Source organism: Maniola jurtina, chromosome 14, assembly GCF_905333055.1.
Source record: "Maniola jurtina chromosome 14, ilManJurt1.1, whole genome shotgun sequence".
NCBI lineage: Eukaryota > Metazoa > Arthropoda > Insecta > Lepidoptera > Nymphalidae > Maniola > Maniola jurtina.
In genome coordinates this window covers 10,280,301-10,292,124 of record NC_060042.1, presented here as the reverse complement: position 1 = coordinate 10,292,124, position 11,824 = coordinate 10,280,301, and positions in this window count along the sequence as shown.

The window sequence follows — 11,824 nt, the reverse complement described above, 5'->3', positions numbered from 1 at the left end:
AATTTCAATTTCAAAACCGTGTTCCGTTCAAACCGTTCAAAAGTGCGTGTGCGTGCGTCCATGTGTGTGTGTGAGTGTGTGTGAGTATATACTTGTCTGTATGTTTGTACGAGTGTTTGTTAGTGTGGTATTGCGTTGTATAACCACATGTGTAGCGAACAGAGTCAAAGCTTCATACAAGCGCGCTACGATAGGTACACTACTACAAGCTTGAGGCGCGTGTGTGCGTGAGCACAGGCGCTACGTCGCGTACGGAGAGAAATCGGTTTATATCGGCTCGGCCTGTGCTCAAGCTCAGGGGCTGCAGTACACGTCGCGCGTCGTGTTTTCATTTAATTTAATGTTAATGATAATAATTTAAATAGTGTTTAAAATCTATTTTCTTGAACTGTCATAGATTTTGTTCAAAATCAATATCTGAGGATCCCTAGGATCACAAAACAGGATATTGTTACCAAATTTAAAAAAATCGACGCCATTTTGAAATTCTTTGTTAATTGACCGATTTCGTTCAAAATCGATATTTAGAGCTCCCTGGGATCACAAAATAAGAAACTGTTACCAAAATTTAAAAAAGTCGACGCCATTTTGAAATTCTTTGTAAATTGACCGATTTCGTTCAAAATCGATATTTAGAGCTCCCTGGGATCACGAAATAAGAAACTGTTACCAAAATTTAAAAAAGTCGACGCCATTTTGAAATTCTTTGTTAATTGACCGATTTCGTTCAAAATCGATATTTAGAGCTCCCTGGGATCACGAAATAAGAAACTGTTACCAAAATTTAAAAAAGTCGACGCCATTTTCAAATTCTTTGTAAATTGACCGATTTCGTTCAAAATCGATATTTAGAGCTCCCTGGGATCACGAAATAAGAAACTGTTACCAAAATTTAAAAAAGTCGATGCCATTTTGAAATTCTTTGTTAATTGACCGATTTCGTTCAAAATCGATATTTAGAGCTCCCTGGGATCACGAAATAAGAAACTGTTACCAAAATTTAAAAAAGTCGACGCCATTTTGAAATTCTTTGTTAATTGACCGATTTCGTTCAAAATCGATATTTAGAGCTCCCTGGGATCACGAAATAAGAAACTGTTACCAAAATTTAAAAAAGTCGACGCCATTTTGAAATTCTTTATTAATTGACCGATTTCGTTCAAAATCGATATTTAGAGCTCCCTGCGATCACAAAATAAGAAACTGTTACCAAAATTTAAAAAAGTCGACGCCATTTTGAAATTCTTTGTTAATTGACCGATTTCGTTCAAAATCGATATTTAGAGCTCCCTGGGATCACAAAATAAGAAACTGTTATCAAAATTTAAAAAAGTCGACGCCATTTTGAAATTCTTTGTTAATTGACCGATTTCGTTCAAAATCGATATTTAGAGCTCCCTGCGATCACAAAATAAGAAACTGTTACCAAAATTTAAAAAAGTCGACGCCATTTTGAAATTCTTTGTTAATTGACCGATTTCGTTCAAAATCGATATTTAGAGCTCCCTGGGATCACAAAATAAGAAACTGTTACCAAAATTTAAAAAAGTCGACGCCATTTTGAAATTCTTTGTTAATTGACCGATTTTGTTCAAAATCGATATTTAGAGCTCCCTGGGATCACAAAATAGGAACCTGTAACCAAAATTTAAAAAAGTTGGCACCATTTATAATTCTTTCTAAATTGACTGATTTCGTTCAAAATCGATATTTAGATCTATCGATCGATATTTAAAGATCGATATTTAAACTAGGCAATCACAACAAAAACAAACTTTACCATCTTGTTGAACAAATAACTATTTTTTTTTTTTTTTTTTTTTAACTCTTTATTGAAAAGCTTAGTCACTAAGTGACTATGTCGCTTTATTATTTACAATCAACTTCACACTTACATTAACTTACTTACTTCGAATCTTAAAAAATATTCTACTTAACTTATATAGTAATTTAGCTTGATCACACGCAGGAAATGAAAGAAACGTAACACAATCAAAAATATTAAAATTTAAATCAAAAATATTACATAAGCTTAACCTAAACGATTCATTCCGAACACACTCCAACAACACATGGTAAATATCTTCAATTACTCCACACGTGGAGCAATTGGAAGAATCTGACTTTTTCATGAGAAAGGCAAATTTATTAGTAGGAATGTGTCCGGAGCGAAGCCTAAAAGCTGTAATTAGGTCTGATCGACTGGTTTTGTATTTATCAAACCAACAAAACCTCCATGGTTGGGACTGCATCGTCCTGTACCAGATGCCCTTCTCCCTGGATCGCTCATCAAAATACTCGTTCCAGAGAGAATAACACCTCACTCTTACATGCCAAATAAGATCTGAAAAAAAAGGTTCTAGTGCCATGTTCACACCATCGAGGCAGGCTTGTTTAGCAAGGGTGTCCACCTTTTCATTGTTAATTAAATTGTATCCTCCAGTGCCAGCCCTACCAAAATAGTTATAAATTTTGCTCGCTTCTTAGAAGCTTTGCCTCTGTTTGCTACTCTATGGTATAACACCATGTTAGTAAATCTTAGTATATTTTTAACCGACTTTAAAAAAAGGAAGAGGTTCTGAATTCGTTGGTATCTTTTTTTTTATGTATGTTCCCCGATTACTCAAAGACGCCTGGACCGATTTGGATTTTTTTTTGTTTGATAGGGTATACTTTGCAAGTGGTCCCATATAAATTTGGTAAAGATCTGATGAATATCTTTGAAGATGGAGAACAGAACTCCTCAATGGATAAGAGCAAATTCAATTTTTTTTTTAATGTATGTTCACCGATTGCTCAAAGACGCCTGGACCGATCTGGATTTTTTTTTTTTTTAAAAGCTAGGTATACTTTGCAGGTGGTCCCATATAAATTTGATGAAGTTCTGATGAATATCTTCTGAGATGGAGAACAGAACTCCTCAATGGATAAGAGCAAATTGCTCGCGATCAGTGTAATTGCTTAGTAAACAGTAGGGTTTTAGCTGGGCATGGCATATTATTATAGTACAGTGGGGCCACTAAAAATTTTGAAATAAAAAATTTTCAAAATAAAAATAAAACCGACTTCAAAAACCACAATAACTTAAATTATTTTTTACTTTTTAGTGTTTGTGATTTTGAAGTCGGTTTTATTTTTCTTTTGAATTTTTTTTATATTTATTCTGGTATTCTGCTTTCTTGGATATGGATCCCTCTTGGGTATCCCCATTTCTCTCTGTCTTTGGTACTATCAAGCTAATTTTCTCTCGCGATTTGCACAATAGCATTAGACCAACGCGTCTTCGGTCTACCTACCTGTCTTTCTTTCATCTGTAAAAATCGATACAATATGACCATTTGCATTTCAGTTTTAGGGCATGTCTCAAGGTGTCTGTAGGCTTTGTCTTTTTTCTTATGTCTTCAATTCTCACTTTGAATATTTTTTGCTTAATTTATGCACCTTGCCATCGCCCTTTAGCAAGTCACTATTTCTTTTTATATTCTTTGTCTGGACCCATGTTTGGCTGGCATAGGTAAGGCATGGCAGGATGCATGTATCTATAACGGATCTTTTAAGATGTACTGGGTAAGCTCCTTTCATTCTTTCCTTTTGTGCCCAGTAAAACAAGCATACTCGGGCTACTTTGAGAACCCATTAGCAGCTAACAGCAAGGCCTGGACTCAAATTTTTATATGTGGAAGCTGTATTTCCTCGTTGCGTTTATGAGCAAATAAGAATAGTTAACTACTTTTACTAAAAAAAAATTTTATAATTTGGCGCAAACCATCTAAACACCATGATGATTATTATTTCTGCATTGTGAATATTACCAGAAGAAACAGCAAAAAAAATTGTTCCAAGCGGCTCTATTGTAACTTGCAGTCTTCTAAAACAGGTTTTATTTATTATTATTATGTAAAATAGTTTTTGATTTATCGCGCAAAATGTAGAAAAAAATATACAATAAGTCAAAAACTGAAAATCTGACATTTTTTTTAAAATTCCAAGGCGAAAATATACTTAAGAATTTATTAATAGGAATCGAGAGTTTATGCACTAGATAGAGTTCGTTCATTCACTGAAATTCCCAGTTCATTTACTGGCAATTTATCCTTTTGTTAAATAAAATAATTTATAATAATTAATACCACGCATTTTTTTGCGTTTTTGATATTTAAATAATTTAAGAGTGTATACCTACTGTGTATAGACACAGATAAAAAAAAATATAAAAATTATATATAGAACGATTCTCATACTATATCTTAATTTTAGGTCAAAGTCAGGGTAGTCCTTATTCGTTCATGTACTGGATCTTTTACCCTCCTACGTCAAAATACTAAAAGTCCGCGTAAATTTCGCAGATTGAAATGTCTGCTTGATTAATTGTCAATAGAGGGTCATGACATGTCAAAATTGCTAGTTTGAAGGGGAAATCGTCAATGTCATTCGCATAGGTTTTCCTCTTAAGTTCATACGAGTAAGTGCAGCGTTTGTAAGGTGTTTCTATAAAGTAAAAAAAAATTACATCGTATATGTAACATGTAGATTAGAAATCATTAGAATATATTATACTTACCAATTATTATACTTACAGAATTATTGTTATAATAGGTAAGTTACAAATATACCTATACGTATATATAGGTAAGTTACGGTAAGTAGTAAGTACCTACTTACATACCTACTTAGTTTTTATATTATGCTTTCGAAGGGAATGTTTCGTTACAATAATTAGTACCTAGTACATGTTTTTTGAGTGATGCATTGAAAAAATTTACGAAACCCTTTTACAAGTGTAAATTAAAATTGTAGGTATAATACCCCCGACAAGTGAAGGTTACAGTAACTAGAAAAGAGCTGATAACTTTCAAACGGCTGAACCGATTTTCTTGGATTATAGCTAAGAACAGTCTCGATCAAGTCACCTTTCAAATAAAAAAAACTAAATTAAAATCGGTACATTGGTTTAGGAGCTACGATGCCACAGATAGATACACAGATACACAAGTAAAACTTATAACACCCCTCTTTTTGGGTCCGGGGTTAAAAATAAACACTAGTTAGGTACCTATACTGAAGAGATTCGTAAGTTCTTTACGGTAGAGAAAGCACTAAAAAGCTGCAAATATTTAACAGAGAAACGGTTTTGTTTAATGTACACCAAACACGTGTAAAAACTAAGGAACCCCTAAGTAGTTAGTAGTTCTTGTATCCATTTCCCTCGTTGCTGGTCTTAACGAACGCTGGCGATCATTAAGCAACTATACTTGACACGGATTCTATGCACAATGGCTTGTTTCTGCGTCTAGGAAAACTTTTGCATGTGTAGAAATCAGGTAAGTGCTAAGTGGTCCTGGTCATTATGTGTGATTTGACTAGGTATCATTAAAATATGAATTCTGCCGTCTGCATCCTAATTTTAAGAAGCGGTTGAGCACATATATAGTAGTTTTGTCTATCGCCAAAAGACAAGGCAATTTTCAAAAACTGATATTTTTCTAAAAATAGCGGTCTTTTAAACCCCGACTCAAAAAGAGGGGTGTTATAAGTTTGACGTGTGTATCAGTGTATCTGTCTGTGGCATCGTAGCTCCTAAACGAATGAACCGCTTTTAATTTAGTTTTTTTTTGTTTAAAAGTGGCTTGATCGAGAGTGTTCTTAGCTAAGTATAATCCAAGAAAATCAGTTCAGCCGTCTGAAAGTTATCAGTTCTTTTTTAGTTACTGTAACCTTCACTTGTCGGGTGTGTTATAAATTTATAATTTACACTTGTTAGAAACACCTTTTTGCACATTAGACAGAGTAAGCGCTTTTAAATTTACCTTAAACTTTCTTCAGAGCTACAGTTTGTAAACGTAATATTGCTAATAATATTTGTTAAGGCGCTTTGTATGTGATGCGTAGCTGGTATTACAGTTTGAGTTATCAATTTTATTATTCATAGTGCAAGTGCAATGAAAAATTAATAACATGGTGTTTCCTCAAGAGTGATGTTTATATCCTGGTCCAATTAATTATACAGGAAATATATATGTAATTATGAGTACCTACTCATAATTATATTCGTAACTATCTCGTTACTAAGTTTTGCTGGGTCGAGCTCGTTCTCAGGTTCCAGTGGACTTATTTTGATTGAAGACTCATATTTAAGTCTGTATTATACTTAAAAACACCGAAAGTTTCAACTGAATTGTTTCAAGAACAGTAAAATGAATGAGCAGAACAAACGCTAAAATGTTTTAATAATCTTATCTTATCTTTTTTTTTTAATAAAAGAATATTAGTCATGTTAAATGACTAATATTCCCTTTTCCTTTCCAACTAAGCGTCAGGCTTGTGCTAGGAGTAGGTACGACAATAGTGCAACGGGCGGGGTTTGAACCGTCGACCTTTCGGTTTTCAGTCCACTCCTTTACCGGTTCTATTGAGGCTCATAATACCTAGGTACTTTACCTACTGATCTAGTAGAGTAAAAATCCTCACCGACAATATATTACTCGTAATACAGAAGTGTGCGGAGGAAATTGTGTTCCGGAATATTTGAGTAGCCGACCAAATTAGTTAGAGGGCCCGGACAGAGCAACAGGTAGTAGGTCAAGGACAAAGCTCTCAAGTTTTAAGTCTGTACTTACGTATATACAGCATGTTTCAACAAGCGAGTTTAAATTAAGTGAGGACTGCGAAAAATTTGCTCATTTTATATCTTTTGCTTGAAGTTACGGCAGCTTTAGAACAAAAATTGTTATTGTTGCAACAATACAATCGAGATTATTGTGATTGGATTATTTATGATATAGGTATTTTCTATAAAATGTGCATTTTATTCTATAGTGAGAGCAGGTCCCTTGCATAGGCTGGTACCGAGAGTACCAGCCTATCAGCCAGCAGGGAGAAGTGGCGAATGTTCGTGAGGCATAGTCTGAATAATGTCTGAATCTAGTTGCTTTCAAAGGTATCAACGCAGAAGAGACCAAGCACCAAATCATGAATTCACCACAAATATATTATTTAGCTAGTAATTTTTGTATTGAAAATCTATTATGCCCAAATTTATTCCTAAGTTATTATCTGACGATTGAAAAATCTGCTCGTTTTCACTAGTTCCACTTATTAGTTCAACCGTTGAACTAGTAAGATTTTTTTCCTCACTAGTTCAAGAGGATTTAGTTTAGATGCAGTTGAACTATTGGGAATAAATAGTTGATCTAAAGTAATTGGTAGTGTGGTGAATTCACGGAAGCTGATTAAATCCGTACGTGGAGATGGCGCCTAAACGTTTTATAGTTAGGTACTTACTAGGTAATAGTTCTACGCCCACGGCCCACCTCAATATGACATAGGAATAACCATACATTATGAAAATGTGTAATTGAATAGAAACAAGCACGGAATAGCTTGACACATTGTTAAATTGATTATGGCAACATAGTGCGCTGTGTCGCGATCGGTTGTGACTCATGATATTCATGTTCTGAACTAATAGGTCATTTTATTCACTTTCGAACTATCTAAGGTAAGTTCAACGTTAATACCTACGTATATTATTACGAGTACCTATACTATAGGGGCATCTTTCAGGTAAACGCGTTCCAGCTTATCATGATGAAAGGCAAAGGCATCTGTGAAAAGAAAAACACACGAAACCCAATGAATAATAAAAATACCAACAACCGTATTGTGTAAACATGACTACACGTTCAGATTTTCTGAAACCTCCGTCCTGCAGGCTCAAACTGAGCATAGCTCTCATTTAAAATTCTGACCTTCAACCCCTAACATCGAGGACGTAATAAAGGGACCTCTAGGGCCTGTTTTGTGTTTACAAGCATTGTTTTGAATATCATTTTAAATTCTACTACCCGTATTGTTTGGCAAATGTACTCTTTACACGTTTTCAGGTTGCGTTCGCAATATAGGCATTGGGAGAAGAAATAAGTCTGAAGATCAGGATAAAATTGAATATCATTCTGGTAACTCTTAACTTATTATACCTCATACATACATAAAAATAAAAATTAAAAATCAAGGAAACTCGGAGAAATTGGTAAAAAAATGCACCTAATTGAGACCTCGTTTTTGGAAAATGTTAAGAAAAATATTCACGTTTTCATAGAGGCAAATTACATATTCACATTATTATTTATTCGTGCGTATTCGAGCTTCAATAAAATTCAAATTTCAATGGCACGCTGAATTCATGATTGCTTGATTTGTTCGTATAATATTTGCCCAAATAGACCCAGGTAGAACACTTGGAAAATAAAAATTTATCTAACCCAGCGCAGCGGTGAATTGTTTTGATTTTTACATTTAGTAGATAGGGAACTTCTAACAAAACCGCGTCGCTTCTAAAAAAACTAAAATCGCTTTCGACGTCATATTTGACGCAGGTAGCCCTATTTTTTAACCCCCGACCCAAAAAGAGGGGTGTTATAAGTTTGACGTGTGTATCTGTCTGTGACATCGTAGCTCCTAAACTAATGAACCGATTTTAATTTAGTTTTTTTTTGTTTGAAAGGTGGCTTCGAGAGTGTTCTTAGCTATAATCCAAGAAAATCGGTTTAGCCGTTTGAAAGTTATCAGCTCTTTTCTAGTTACTGTAACATTCACTTGTCGGGGGTGTTATAAATTTTTAATTTACACTTGTCTATGATTTCACTTCACGTCACCACAGTCTAATATTTGACATATCGTCGATTCAGTTCAGTTTTTCCCTCCAATTTTAATATAGGTACCTTCAAGTCAAGAGTTAATAGGCATCTCTTAGGTAAGGGAGCTCCATCTTAGGCTGCATCATCACTTGCCAGCAGGTCTGATTGCAGCCAAGCGTTAGTCTATAAATTAAAAAAATCGTCGTCCAGGTAAAGTCACACAACATCTCGTCCATTTAGCCAGTATCCGGTCCCTGACGAGTGAAGAGTGGCTAAATTGACAATCATCACTCCATTTCCTTATGGGAATGTCCATTAGAATCCCCTTGACAATTCTGGAATAGGGTAGGTACTTACTTAATTGATACTGATTTATTTAGTAAGTAAAAACTCTTCATCCATACTAATATTATAAATGCGAAAGTGTGTCTGTCTGTCTGTCTGTCTATCTGTCTGTCTGTCTGTATGTCTGTCTGCTGCCTTTTCACGGCCCAACAGTGTAAACTGTAACCGATTCTGACAAAACTTGGTACAGGTTTAGCTTATATCCCGGGGACGGACATAGGCTACTTTTTATCCCGAAAAATCAAAGAGTTCCAGCGGGATCTATAAAAATCTAAATCCACGCGGACGAAGGCGCGGGCATCCTCTATCATAAATAGATCATCATTATTTCATCCCATGGCAGGCTCACGTCTTCTCTCAGAATAACTTATTTAAAAACCCCGGACACAAAAACCTCTATAAGAACACTAGAAAAGAGCTGATAACTTTCAAACGACTGGACCTATTTTCTTCGATTATTATAGCTAAGAACACTTTCGATCAAGCCACATGTTTGTAAACAAAAAAAAATTAATTAAAATCGGTCCATTCGTCTAGGAGCTACGATTCCACAGACAGATAAACAGATACACACGTCAAACTTATAACACCCCTCTTTTTGGGTCGGGGGTTAATAAAATGGGTATAGGTCATAGTCCACCAGGCTGGCCAAGTGCGGATTGACAGACTTCACACATCTTATCAGAACATTATGTATTATTATACTTCTTGCAGGTTCCCTCACGATGTGTTCCTTGAAAACATGGAAAACATATTTTCATTATTTAAAACGTATATAGGTCACTCCGAGGTGCATGCCTGGGATCGAAAGCCGGACGTTCCGATTTTTTTATTCACATACAAGCTAGCCCTTGACTGCAATCTCACCTGGTGGTAAGTGATGATGCAGTCTAAGATGGAAGCGAGCTAACCTGGAAGCGGTATGGCAGGGGAACGGTGAAGCCACTAACCGAACCACTAGCACTGCTTTTACACAAATACACAGATATTACATACAGAATCACGAGAGAATATTTACAGCAGGCCATGATGTAAAGGTTGCCTTATTATGAGTGATCTCTTCCATTACCTAATTTACACTTGAATGACTTAGTGTCACGCAACCTTGACAGGTTCACATTTTGTTTAAGGAAAAGTTGAGGAAAAATGTCCTGGAAAAATACGCAACCTGAAATCTTTTGTTCCGAATGCGTAAATTGGTGAGACGCACACTTAGATAAGCATGCCAAGACACGTAGTCATAATATACAAAATCTGCCAGAAAAAGTGTCGCTTTATTTTTTCGACTTTATTTTTCACTGCAGAACCAAAAATAAATAAGTAAAGGCGTCAGTCAGTAAAAAATCCGAAATAATAAAAAAAAAAAAAAATGAAATGTGTTCATGAACAAGCAAATAATTAGTATTTTCAAAGTAAGATAACTATTATCAAGTGGGTTATCATATGAAAGGGCTCTTTACCTGTACATTCTAAAATACGTATAGATTTTTATTTATTTTAATGTTAATAATATAGTTTAACATAGTTTTTTATATATCGTGCAAAATGTCGGAAAAAACCCTCGAGTATAGAACCCTCGGTGCGTGACTCGCACTGAGGGTTCTAAATTCACTCGCGTTTTATATCAAATATTAAAAACGCGCATTTAGTGTGGAAGTTAGTATGAAATACTGATATTATGTGAGATCACAAACATTTGACATGCTTTTTTAGTTTAGGTAATTGATAATTTAAATTGGTTACTAAACTTAAAACTAATAGAGGATAGAGGAGAAGAGTAGATCCTTCTATTTTGGATTTTCCAAAATAAAAATAATTTCTGGCATGCAACATAAATTATGAAAACATGAGACAGTTTATTTAAACATCGAATATCCTTAACGTAGGTCAGCCTAACGGAATTCCCTTGGAATGCGATTGATTACCTTATAGATCATGAATGAAAATCAATAACAATTATTTATGATAGTATTGTTTAATTAATTTATACTTTGAAGAACACTGTATCAAATAGCGCAGTACCTTTAGCAGTTTGGCATTTGGTTTAAGGAAAACTAAAGAATTAACTATTTACGAAGTAGAGAAAAAATTGAGGAAAATGATTTATGCTTTTCTACGTAATAGAAATGTCCTAAAAACATACGGATACTGTTTTTTTATTTGAAGAATATGGTAAGTGATGCTGCATTCTAAGATGGAAGCGGGCTAGAAGAGGTAATTACTTACGATAATTTTGCTAAACTCACACCCTTTATCGATTTCTACGATGCATCGTACCGGAGCTTGGTGCACGGCTTTGCCGGAAGTGTGGTAACTAGCCACGGCCGAAGTTTTCTTATCAAACAATTGGCCATATATTCCGATTTTTAGAGAGACAATAGGTACCAGTAGTAGGTATAACTTTTTTGGATTGACTATAATCTTTTAAGACCGTGGCGTGTGGAAGTCTCGACGTTGATAATCATGATGTTGATGATAATCTTTCATCTGCGACAGGCGTACAGGCACAGAAAAGTCTATCAACTCCCATTAGTCAATATCCGCCTTCTAACAAGAAGTCAGATTGACAATCATCAGTTCATTTCCACATGTAGCCTGTGTCCATCTGACGTAGATGGAAATTTTGCCAATCAACTCAAGCTATGTCCACGAAATTGAATAACTGCTTTTGATTGCCTATTTGTGCTTCAATACCTTTGTACGCCTTTGGATATCCCGACAGCGTTGATAGAATATCGTCATCATCATCATTATCAAGCGATAGACGTCTCGATAGCAACATGGGTCTCTTGTATGGGCTTCCATAAATATCACGGGTCTTGCGCCGCCGCCTGAATTCAGCG